Below are 11,799 nucleotides of genomic sequence, written 5' to 3' on the forward strand. Positions count from 1 at the left end.
GTAAATAAATATTTTTGGTAGGACCACCTGGATCTTCCATTGGCTTCCAAAACTTGCGACTGACATGGTGCAGGCAGCAGACCTTTATATGTAAAGGCATCTTGTTATATGGAGAGGTTTCAGGGCAATGTTCAGAATCAGGTTGCTGTAGTCAAGGGGAAAGCTATGTGGGATAGAAGCCTGGTTCGTACATTCTCTTGCCGACCCTGACCAACACACATGACAGAACTCCCTCCAGCATTGTGTCCCAGTTGAACTTATTGTATTTCATGAAGCAAATACCAAATTCCCAGTGCAGCAGTAAGAAACACCCTGAAAAGTGGAGGATGGCCAAATGGCTTCACAGACCACATGGGAATACACTTAGCTCCCAGTTGCAACAGTTTACCTACAAAGGGAGATTTCAGACCTGCTGCCTCATGTTCATTACAAAATAAGGAACCATGTCCTCCAGGTCACATAGATGGAGACCCAGATTTTTTGGTGTCACTACAAACGAAGCTAAATCTCCTGACAATTACATATATTTCTTGTGCCTAACCTCAGAGGAAGTTTCTCAATAAGTCTTTAGGTCAGCACAGCTCCATGTTTCTAGAGTGTTTACCCTCTCCCATACTTTTGGAAAATGTTTTACCACCTCCAGTGTTGTGAACTCCTGAGCATTTTTCATTCCACATATGTATTCACAGGATTTCTAACTCCTCTTCTCTAATTGTGTCTTACTTTTAGCGATGGTTATGTCAAGGCATTGTTCTGGATGAGAGAGGGAAGATTTTTGTGTATCACATGTTTGCATACACATTAGATTCATTTTCCTATTTTCCATTTGAAATACTGAATCCCTGACACTAACCCATACCCTACTAGACTCTGATTACTAATCCTAATATCATGGAGAAAAAAAAAACCTAACTGAATAGAAATACAGTCCTTTCATAGGAAGGATGGTGTATATTTGTGTTTGCCTTCTGCTTTATCAAGAGTATGTGTTTTAAATTTAGTAAACTATTCATTTTAATATTTCTCCATGATTTTTTTAAAGTTATCACATATGTAAATTCCTGTCTCCCTTTCTCTGTATCCTATTTAGCACATGTAATTTTTTTATGCATATAAAATATCCTACCTGGTATCACACATACATTCTTGTAAGATCACTGACTTTGGAATATAAAAATTGTGAGAAGAGATGACTCTCCCTAAATAATGATGGAACTGAAAATTCCACCTATGGGTGAGCTTCCTAGTGAAAAACACTATACATAAATCCATGTTCAGTAAAATGAATATTTTTGGATTTGTGAATGAATTATATTTCATGATGAATATCGATTGGCATATATATTGCTAAATATTAATATGTGTGTGTGTGTGTGTGCGTGTGTGTGTGTGTGTGTGTATATTCTCCAGATTTAAAAAAAATATGAAAAATATGTGTCTTATTATACACTCCCTAAATTCATTCATATTCATTTATGTTCATTTAAATTCAAATTTTCACAAGATTATTCTCAGTAATATTCATACACCTGAAATATATTTTGGTTTCCTACTACTGAAAACTAAGTTCAGTGGATGTTGCTAAAAAATCCTAATATTTCTACAGTAACTGACCCAGTTTAACATCAATGCAAGTAGATTGCTATGGGACATGATGTGTAATTTGAAGTTCATTTTTACTCAACACTGGTACATTACTATTTCTTCAGTTTATGGAAATCATAGGATGTATTTTTTCATCCACAACTTCACAAATATTTTTGGCATTTGGTTCACTTTCAATTGCTTACTACTTCAGAACACATGTATTCCTCCATGTTTCTTTACTGGTCTTTTCACTATACTTCTTTCTAAACACATTATTTTCGATTCCATAATCATTTTTGAAGCAAAACTCACTCTTCAGGATAAACCGTAACCCTAATAATACCATTGCATATATAACTCGTTGGATTGATGGTATATATATCAATATAAGATTTCCAATATATTTTCAGATGCAAACTCAATCCATTATTTAATGTTGGATCCAGTTATATACTTTATTCACAATATGGTCTATTCATGCATCATCTCAATAATCATCAACACAAGGTACACCTATTTGTATCCCCAGTACTAATTTATAAGTTTTCAGAATATTACTCCCCATTATGGTGGAAGAAATACTCATGTCACCTGATCTACATATACATTTTACCACAGTAGTATTCTGGACACAAAATGCATAGGTCACACATATGATTGTACCAAAGCCTAAGTGGGAAGTGACCATGGATTGCTAAAAAGCATCTATGTCCAGGGTGCCTACTGCTCTCAAATGTCAATCCTATTGGTTACTACATATTTGTATCTTCCTAAGATTATATATTTAACCTCAAGCCTGTTGAAAATATCTAATCCTATCACTCAGTTTATACTTTGCCTGATATCCTAATGTCCCTATTTATATTTGCTTTCCTACATATTTTTCCCAGTTCATCATTGTGACTGTCTCTTCACATGTGCTGACATTTACATTCACCCTCTAACTGAAACCCAATTGCTAAAGAACTTTTGGTCCAACTCCTAGACTCACTATTCTTCCTAAACCTACTGACTATCTTCCTAATCCTACAGACTATCCCTGTTTGACTGGATGTTCTCTTCTACTTTCAATCATCCGAGGTATAGGGTCCTATGTCATTGTATATCGATTTATCTGAGACCTCGGTGCAGAACATAATTCAAGCTAAGTATACCAATCAAGGGCCCAATGACTTTCTGGGCTTCAATCTTTCCTAGATCTCTGTTCTCATACATATATTTCACGTTTATATTCTTATAAATATCACAGGTTCCCAATACCATTATTCATCCAGCAGAATGACTCCTAACCAAAATCGAACATGCTATTAACACTAACCATACACTGTTCCGTCAATCTCACTTTACAGAAGAGCAGGGACAGAGTTGGTCTTAAAATCCAGGAAGGTAGGGTATCATCCACCAGCTGGGAACCTCAAATGTCCTTGCAGAAATAATCCCTGGAGAAGGTGTAGGCAGGTATGAAGGATCTGAGAGAGCAAAAGTCATCTTCCATTGCAAACAACCCGGTCAGGATGAAAGGATGTGTCTGAATCAGCCTCTCTCTTCTTAAAATAGAGAAGATGGACCAAACCAGGCCTGTGTGGAGAGCTGATCCCGGGTCCCGATGGTTGAAATAACATTCTAACTTGTGAAAATGTCAGAGCAAGTAGGTGCAGCCTCCATATCATGGGACCCTTGGAAGAAACTGTTAGGACAAAGTGGTTGTCAAGGTAGTGAACTCATTCAGTTCCTGAAGGAAGTGAACTCAACTCACTTCCTTGGTGATGGAACTCTCTGAACTTGGAATCCAGGAAGCCAGGCACCCAAACCCAGTCCCAGTGCAAGTCCCAAACTTGTTTGGATTTACCAAGGACAGAGTCAGTCTTTCTTTGTACCTATTGTTGTGAAGATGGCCAAATGCCAGGAAGGTCTGAAAAGCGGCCTTTCCTGAGAAAGCAGGTAGTGGCTCACCGCTGGGTCCTGACAGCATCACAAAGTTGTTCACAGAGACCAGATCTGAGACAGGACAGCCCATAATGGGGGAATATATTATGGCCCACCAGTCAGAGGACACTCCGAATAGTCACAGACCTACTGGGGGAAGGAGGTGCCATTGTGGGTGAAGTTGTGTGTTTGTTGTTTTGTCTCATGTTCTCAGAATAGGTAGGAAAGGTAGTTTGTTTGGTTTGGAGTGGACTGTTTCTAGTAAGTCATTTGACAAGGCGAGTGTTCCTGTGTCTACATATCCCACTGTGTTCATGGTTGTAGACATTAGAAAAGAGAATGCATCAATACATGTGTCCTGTCTACCAGAAAGCTTCCCAGCGTTCATCCTGCACAATTTATGAATGGACTACAGCTTGCCTTATAAATGAACAACACCTGCCATCTTCCTAAGTTCCTGTTTTCTTCCTGAATTCTGGTCACTCTCCAGATTACGCTCATGGTTTTGTGTCCAAAATATGTACCACCTCGAAGCTCTGTGACATGGTCATGTACTGGATAGCTGAAGGAAAATGCGAGTATATCAGAAAACTCAGATATCAGTGTGACCAAGAAAGTCTCAGTGGAGAAACCCTGCTTTGGGCCTTTTTGTTTATGTATTGTTCTGTTGTTCTGCATGTCAAGAAGGTCTTTGCCTCAGGCCACCCCTTTGTGAACTGAAGAAAACAGTTTTCAAATGGAAATAAATGGGCATCACCTGTGGCTCTTTGCTTAATTGCTTTGGAAAGGGATTTGTCTGAATCTGCCTCTTGGCCCTGAGTGTGGCTGTGGCTAGATTCTCAGCACCTGATGGATCTAAAGAAAGATCCCATGTGTGCATTTAAAACCACAATGGCAAAAAGAGCAGTCATTGTGGATGAAGATTCTTGCCTTCCTTTGTTAGGTTCCTGACCTCCTTCAAGTGAGAATAGGGATCCTTCGAGTCAAATGAATTCTTGAATGCTCTGCAGATGTGCTTGGGTTTTCTCATGACTCCAAATCGCATAAAAAATCTATACCTGACTTTCACTAGGCCTCAAATTATAGAAACAGAGCGGAATTGATGGCAGGCCTTTTTGATCACTCCTGGTTCACAGGAAGGGTGTCCAGGCCACCCTGATTTTAGGCAAATTAGAGTCAAGGGAGCTTATTCTGGACACTGTGTTTGGTTGCGACCCTCATGGTAACCTCCATCTAGAACTTTTTATGAGTGTTTTTATGGTGGAAGATGAGGGCCATGTCGGAGTGTTTTCGTTTTAATTGTAGTCATTTGTGTGGGGGTTGGAAGAGATGACTGGGTCCACCTGGGCTTGAACTCTGGTGTGATTCCCCTTACAGCCTGAGTTCTGGAACTTACCTTATAGAATTACTGAAATGAATTGTGTTGGTTTTTAGGAGGCCATGCATGAGAGTCGCCCTTTGAAACTGAGATCTAGGCCCAAGGTGGCTTTCCACAGAGCAATGGGAATCTCAGCCAGTAAATCACATGATTTTATTCTGAAAGATTTGGCAGCCATACTTGGCCCTCAGAAGCAAGCAGGAGTGGCCATACTCATATCGAATAAAATCAACTTCAAACCTAAGTTAATCAAAAGTGATAAAGAAGGACACTATATACTGTTAAAAGGTACCATTCACCAACATGACATAACAATTATCAATTTGAATGCACCAAACAATTTTGCTGCAAAGTCATAAAACAAACTGTCCTCAAGTTCAAGAGTCAAATAGGCTATAACACAATAATTAAGGGTGACTTCAACACACAACTCTCTCCATTAGACAGATCCTCTAGAAAAAAGCTGAATAAAGAAACTATAGAACTCAATAGAACAATCAATAACCTAGACTTAACCAACATATATAGAATATATCCAACATCATAAAGTGGATACATGTTCTTCTCTGCAGCACATTGATCCTACTAAAATATAGACCATATATTATGCCATACGGAAACTCTTAGTAAATATAAAGTTATAGAGATAATACCATGCACCATATCTGATCATAATGGAATGAAACTTGAAATCAATGATAAAAGAAGGCAGAAAAAATTCTACATCACATGGAAAATGAACAATATATTACTGAATGATCAATGGGTTACAGAAGACATAAAGGAGGAAATAAAAAATTTCTTAGAGACAAATGACAATACAGACACAACATACCGGATTCTATGGGAAACAATGAAAGCAGTGTTAAGAGGGAAATTCATTTTTTTGGAATTCTTTCATCAAAAAAGAAAAAAACAACAAATAAATGATCTCACACTACACCTCAAAAACCTAGAAAAAAAGAGCAAAACAACAGCAAATGTAGTTGAAGACAAGAAAAAATTAAAATTAGAGGAGAAATCAAAGAAATTGAAACAAAAAAAATTTAAAAAATAAAAGTTAGTTCTTTGAATAAATAAATAAGATCGACAGGACCTTAGCCATGCTAATGAAGAGAAGTAGAGAGAGAACTCAAATTACTAACATATGGGATAAAAATGGCAATATCACAACAGACACTACAGAAATACAGAAGATAATTAGAAAGTATTTTGAAACCCTATATTCCAATAAAGCACAAGATAATGAAGATCTCGATAAATTTCTTATGTCATATGATCTGCCCATATTGAGACAGGAAGACACACACAATTTAAATAGACCAATAACAATAGAAGACATAGAAGAAACCATCAAAAGACTAGCAACCAAAAAACTCCCTGGACCAGATGCATATACAGCGGAGTTCTAAAAAACCTTCAAAGAAAAATTAATACCAATACTTTTCAAGCTATTTCAAAAAATAGAAAAAGATGGAGTTCTTACAAATTCATTCTATGAGGCCAACATCACCCTGATCCCAAAACCAGACAAACACACTTCAAAGAAAGAAAACTACAGACCAATATCTCTAATAAACTTGGATGCAAAAATTCTCAATAAAATCCTGGCGAATCAAATACAAAAGCATATCAAAAAAATTGTGCTTCATGATCAAGTAGGATTCATCCCTGGGATGCAAGGCTGGTTCAATATATGGAAATCAATAAATGTAATCCATCACATCAATAGACTTAAAGAGAAGAACCATATGATTATCTTGATAGATTCAGAAAAAGCATTATACAAAGTACAGCATCCCTTTATGTTTAAACCACTATTAAAAACTAGGAATAACAGAAACTTACCTCAATATGGTAAAAGCTATATATGCTAAACCTCAGGCTAGCATCATCCTAAATGGAGAAAAACTGAAGACAGGGATGCCCTCTATCACCACTCCTATTCAATTTAGTTCTTGAAATACTATCCAGAGCAATTACACAAAGGAAATGAAAGGCATAAAAATAGGAAAAGAAGAACTTAAATTATCGCTATTTGTGGATGACATGATAATATATTTAACAGACCCAAGAGGGTCTACAAAGAAATTGCTAGAGTGAATAAATGAATTCAGCAAAGTGGCAGGATATAAAATCAACACGCATAAATCAAAGGCATTCCTGTATATCAGCAACAAAACTTCTGAAATGGCAATGAGAAAAACCACTCCATTTAAACTATACTCAGAGAAAATAAAAAACTTGGGAATCAACCTAACCAAAGAGGTGAAAGATGAATACAATGAAAACTACAGAACCCTAAAGAGAGAGATAGAAGAAGATGTTAGAGGATGAAAAAATATACCCTGTACATGGATAGGCAGAAATAACATCATCAAAATGGCGATATTACCCAAAGTTCTCTACAGGTTTAATGCGATGCCAATCAAAACCCCAATGGAATTTCTTGTAGAAATAGATAAAGTAATTATGAATTTCATATGGAAAAACAAAAGACCCAGAATAGCAAAAGCAATTCTAAGAAGGAAGTGTGAATCTGGAGGTATAGCAATACCAGAGTTCAAACTGTACTACAAAGCAATAGTAACAAAAACAGCGTGGTACTGGTATCAAAACTGGCAGGTGGACCAATGGTACAGAATATAGGACACAGAGACTAATCCACAAAAATACAACTTTCTTACATTTGAAAATGGGGCTAAAAGCATGCAATGGAAGAAGAATAGCATCTTCAACAAAAAGTGCAGGGAAAATTGGAAATCCATATGCAACAAAATAAAACTGAATCCCTTTTTCTCACAATGCACAAAAATTAACTCAAAATGAATCAAGGAGCCAGATATAAAATCAGAGACACTGCGTCTGATAGAAGAAAATCTTGGCTACGATGAACATACTGTGGGGTTGGGCTCAAAATTCCTTAACAGGACACACATAGCCCAAGAGTTAATAACAAGAATAAACAAATGGGACTTACTTAAACTAAAAAAGTTTTTTTTTTTCTCAGCAAGAGAAACAATAAGAGAGGTAAATTGAGAGCCTACATCCTGGGAACAAATTTTTACCCCTCACACTTCAGATAGAGCCCTAATATCCAGAATATACAAAAAACTCAAAAAATTAAACAATAAGATAACAAATAACTCAATCAACAAATGGGCCAAGGACCTGAACAGACACTTCACAGAGGAGGACATACAATCAATCAACAAGTACATGAAAAAATGCTCACCATCTTTAGCAGTCAGAGAAATGCAAGTCAATACCACCCTAAGATACCATCTCACTCCAGTAAGATTGGCAGCCATTATGAAGTCAAACAACAATAAGTGTTGGCGAGGATGTGGGGAAAAGGGTACACTTGTACACTGCTGGTGGGACTGCAAATTGGTGAATCCAATTTGGAAAACAGTATGGAGATTCCTGGGAAAGCTGGGAATGAAACCACCATTTGACCGAGCTATCGCCCTTCTCAGACTATTCCCTGAGGATCTTAATAGAGAGCACTCTAGGGATACTGCCACATCAATGATCATAGCGGCACAATTCACAATAGCTAGACTGTGGAACCAACCTAGATGCCCTTAAATAGACGAATGGGTTAAAAAAAAATGTGTCATCTATACACAATGGAGTATTACACAGCACTGAAAAATGACAAAATAATAGAATTTGCAGGTAAATGGTTGGCATTAGAATAGATTATGCTAAGCCAAGCTATCCAATCCTTAAAAAACAAATGCCAAATGTTTCCTTTTATATAAAGAGAGCAAATAAGAACATAACAGGGAGAAAGAACATGAGAAAAATATTAACACTAAACAGAGATGATGGGGGGAGAGAAAGGGAGAGAGAAGGGAAAGCATATGGAATTGGTAGGAGACACTCAATGTTCCACAAAATTACATATAAGAGGTTGTGAGGCTAAAGGGGGAAAACAAGGGAGAGAATTAAACAACAGCAGATGAAGTAGAGAGGGAAGATAAAAGGGGAGGGGGAATAGTAGGGGATAGGAAAGGTAGCAGAATACAACAATCACTAATATGCTATTATGTAAAAACTTGAGTGTGTAACTGATGTGATTCTGCGATTTGTTTTTGGGGTAAAAATTGGAGTTCATTACCCAATTGAGTCAAATGTATGAAAGATGATATATCATGAGCTTTATAATGTTTTAAAAAACCAAAGAAAAAAGAAAAAAAAATTGAATTTCCAATATTTGAGTCATTTAACAACTTTATTTTTTAATAAAATTGTCTTTTATTTGTTATCTTACTTGCTGGTATCTGCATTTCAGTTTTTAAAAACTATGTGCTGTAGCCATTCATCCATGTAGTATGTAACAGAAAATTTTGAGTGTCTCCATACAACCAGATTGGCAAGGCATCAAGGTTTCCTTCACATACAAGATGAAGGCTTTGCCATAAGAAATTTAATATTCTGCAATACATTTTTTTTTAATTTCCAATTAAATTTCCAAAAAAAATTTTAAAAAAGAAGAATCTAAACCCCACAGTAAGAAGGCCTCAAAGTGGAGAAGTGGAGCATTATTAACAGCAGGCCTATTTGATCACTCCTGGTTCAATGGAAGCGTGTCCAATCCACCCTGACTTAAGGCAAATGAGGGGCAAGGGAGCTTATTTTGGGCACTGGTTGAGCTGTGCCCCTCATGGAAAACTCCAGCCAGAGGTTATGATGTGTGTCTATATGGAAGAAAATGAGGGCCATGTGGGAGTGTTTTGGTTTTAATTGTGGTCATTTGTGTGGCAGTTGGAAGAGATGACAGGGTGCACCTGGGCTTGAACTCTGGTGTGATTCCCCTTAGAGAATGAGATCTGGGACTGACTTCAGAGAAGTATTGCCATGAATTGTGTAGGGATTTCAGGAAGCCACACATGACAGTCGCCCTTGGAAACTGAGATCTAGGCCCAGGGAGGCTTTCCACAGTGCACTGGGAATCTTAGCCAGGATATCACAGGTTTTATTCTGAAAGACTTGGCAGCCATAGATGAGAGTCAAAACACACATGGACATCACATTGTAGACCTCAATGGGCCTGGCTTCATGTGACCATTTGGCCACGCTTTGGGAAGCCTTGCCTGTGAGAGTTCTCCAGATCTTTCATTGAAATGAGCTTCCTTAACATTTAATGGTTCCTTAATGAATTGAAACCCACAGAACCAACAACTTCATCTGTGAAAAATGGCTAGAAAAATACCATGAATTTTTAGAAATTCCCATAACCAGGTGGCACTGGAGAAACTTTGGATGTCCTGTTGCTGATTATGAGTATACCAGACAGTGCCATGATTGACAGGGGATCATGTAAATGGTGTAGAACAGAGATGCCAGTAAGTTGGAACCTGCTGAGTAGTGGGCCTAGAGCAGTGGTGTGCAGGTGTGTGATAAAACATCTGTGGTGGGGCCATGTGGATCTGCCATTGACTTTCAAATGCCGTGAGACAGACACGGTGCAGGCAGCAGACCCTTCTATATAAAGGCATCTTTTTATATGGAGAGGTTTCAGGGCAATGCTTAGAATCAGGTTGCTATAGTCAAGAGGGAAAGCTATGTGGGATAGAAGCCTGTTTGGTGCATTCTACTGCAGACCCTGACCAATCACACGTGTCAGAACTCCCTCCAGCACTGTGTCCCAGTTGAACTCCTTGTATTTCATGAAGCAAATACCAAACTCCCAGTGCAGCAGCAAGAACACCACAAAAATAGAGGATGACCAAATGGCTTCACAGTCCACATGGGGAGACACTTAGCCCGAGTGGCCACAGTTTATCTACAAAGAGAGAATTCAGCACTGCTGCCTCATGTTCATTGGAAAATAAGAAACCATGTCCTCCTGGTCACATAGATGCAGACCGAGCTTTGATGGTCTCACTACATTGGAAGCTAAAGCTCCTGACAACAACATATATTTTTAGTGCCCAACCTCAGAGGCAATTTCTCAAGAAGTGTTTCGGCCAGCAGATCTTCATGTTTGTGGATTGTTTACATTGTCCCTTACTTTTGGAATCTCCCCTTCTACCTGCAAGTTTGTGAACTCCTGAGCATTTTACATTTCTCATATGTATTCACAGACTTTCTAACTCCTCTCCTCTAATTGTGTCTTACTTGGAGTGATGGTTATGTCAAGCCGTTGTTCTGGAAGAGAGTGGGAAGTTGTTCCTGTAGTACATGTTTGCATACACATTAGATTCATTTTTCTATTTTCCATTTGAAATACTGAATCCCTGACACCAACCCATACCCTACTAGAATCTGACTACTAATCGTAATATGATGGAGAAAAAGAAACCTAACTGAATAGAAATACAGTCCTTTCATAGGAAGCATGGTGTATACTTGTATTTGCCTTCTTCTTTATCAAGAGTATGTGTTTTAAATCTAGTCAACTTTTTATTGTAATATTTCTTCATGAGTTTTTAAAGTTATCACATATGTAAATTCCTGTCTCCCTTTTTCTGTATCCTATTCAGCACATGTATTTTTTATGCATATATAGTATCCTACCTGGTATCACACGTACATTCTTGTGAGCTCACTGACTTTGGAATATAAAAATTGTGAGAAGAGATGACTCCCCCTAAATACTGATTGAACTGAAAATTCAACCTATGGGTGATCTTCCTAGTAAAAAACATTATACATAAATCCATGTTCAGTAAAATGAATATTTTTGGATATGTGGATGAATTATATTTTATGATGAATTTCAATTGGCATATATATTTCTACATATTAACGTGTGTGTGTATATATATATATATATATATATATATATATATATATATATATATATTCATTCTCCAGAATTTCCAAAATATGAAATATATGTATCTTATTATACACTCCTTAAATTCATTCGTTTTCATGTATGTGGATGTATAATC

Source organism: Callospermophilus lateralis, unplaced genomic scaffold (genome assembly GCF_048772815.1).
Source record: "Callospermophilus lateralis isolate mCalLat2 unplaced genomic scaffold, mCalLat2.hap1 Scaffold_136, whole genome shotgun sequence".
Taxonomy (NCBI): Eukaryota; Metazoa; Chordata; class Mammalia; order Rodentia; family Sciuridae; genus Callospermophilus; species Callospermophilus lateralis.